This window comes from Geospiza fortis, unplaced genomic scaffold, assembly GCF_000277835.1.
Source record: "Geospiza fortis unplaced genomic scaffold, GeoFor_1.0 scaffold138, whole genome shotgun sequence".
In the NCBI taxonomy this organism is placed as follows: domain Eukaryota; kingdom Metazoa; phylum Chordata; class Aves; order Passeriformes; family Thraupidae; genus Geospiza; species Geospiza fortis.
In genome coordinates this window covers 12216675-12218368 of record NW_005054307.1, presented here as the reverse complement: position 1 = coordinate 12218368, position 1694 = coordinate 12216675, and positions in this window count along the sequence as shown.

Genomic DNA, 1694 nt, shown 5'->3' with positions numbered 1-1694 from the left:
GGGGGGTAGGGTATTTTTTATTTTTTTTTCCACCAGCGTATCATTCTGGTAGATAACCTGCTCACTGCCTTCCACTTTTTCCCATCTTGGTGGGGCCATAAGGACTAATTACGAATAATTCTCTTCATTACTGGTTGGCTAAGACGTAGTTGCATCTACGAGTAAAGACAACCTTGGAGGTCTGTGTAGCAACTAGTGCAAACCGTGAGACTGGAAAATGAAATCAGTATATAAGGGTTTGAAGAGAAATAGACTCTACATCTCCCCCAGTATCTTTTGAGGGCGATTCCCAAGACGCAGGATACTTGTGAACGAAGGTAATAGTTAGCTCTGCTATCGATCAGGCTGCTCCAAGTGAAATTGTGATCCACAACAGAAAATCAGAGTTAATAGTCAATAAAGAATGTCTCTTTCTGTAGCCACATATTGCTGCACAGTGGCTTCAAGATTTCATAGGCGGATTATTTGTCCTGAAAAGCTGCAAATGTACAAAAATCAGACGACTGACACTATATAAACATATTATCTGCTAGGTAATATAAAGTTTTGTCTCATACCTTAAAGTTGGAATGCTGAAGGTACTTCAGCTGTCTTTTTAAAGTTTAGAAAAGTGTAAGAGAGACGTCTGAATTTTTAAAAACTCCTGTCTGTGTTTGCTCAGCTGAAAAAAGAGGGGCTAACATACACAATATCATGGTCTAAAATGAGCTACGTGTTTCCAAGAGTATTTAGTGCGGGGAAAAAAATCTCTTTAAGCAAACAAATTAAACAGGTGGTGTGCTATTCTTTAGAAATAAAGGAGACAAATAAAATCGGATTGGTGAGAAGGTCGTTTGCCACAGAAAATATTTTTGGAAATTATCACCATGTGTACTTGAGAAGGGAACAGCTGTTAAACACATTTCTTTATACTTATTTCTGTTCCTAAGTTAAATAAAAAATAAACAAATGGTGATTAATTACTTCCAGAGGTTCTAAAAAAAAAAAAAAGCAGATGTGTCGATTACAGATAAATTGATTTATCTGTCTAATTAAGTCTAATGTTTGGATAAGGAACAACAAAACGCGCCCTGAGTGCCACCAAGACTTGCTGTTGCACTTCGTTGCTTGATACTAAGTCTGTCCGCATGGTTAATAATAATAATGAGGAATAAACACCATGCAAATGCGGTCTACGGAAATGTCACCGGTTCTAGCAAAAGTACTGAAGACGGAAAATCATTTATGGAAATGACGTAGTTGTGAGACTTCATTGCCTACTGCTGGGGTGCTCATTAGTAGGAAACCTGTATCCTTGAGCGGGTGGTGTTAGTAATGCCTGCGTTACCGCACACGTCAGCTTAAAAAATAAACCGGAGACCAGGGGAATAGGCAACTGTTACCTAAATGAATAATGTGCCTTCGCTTTCTGGTGGGTGTTCTTTAATCTCAGACTTTGATTCACTCGGAAATACGCCCGGAACGTGGCGGGGGAGCATCATTTTCCCCAAGACGGGGAAGGGCGATTTTTTGGGGGCTGAGGCGTGCCGAGGGCGTGGATTTTCCCGGCTCGGTCTCGTCCCCGCGGGTGCGAGGCAACAGGTGACAGCTCCGGGAGCTGCCGGGTGCCCCCCGCTGCAGGACCCCCCGGCTGGAAGGGCGCTGGGTGGCCGGTCCAGGATCGGGCTCTCTGCCCCTCGACGGCTCATGCCCCG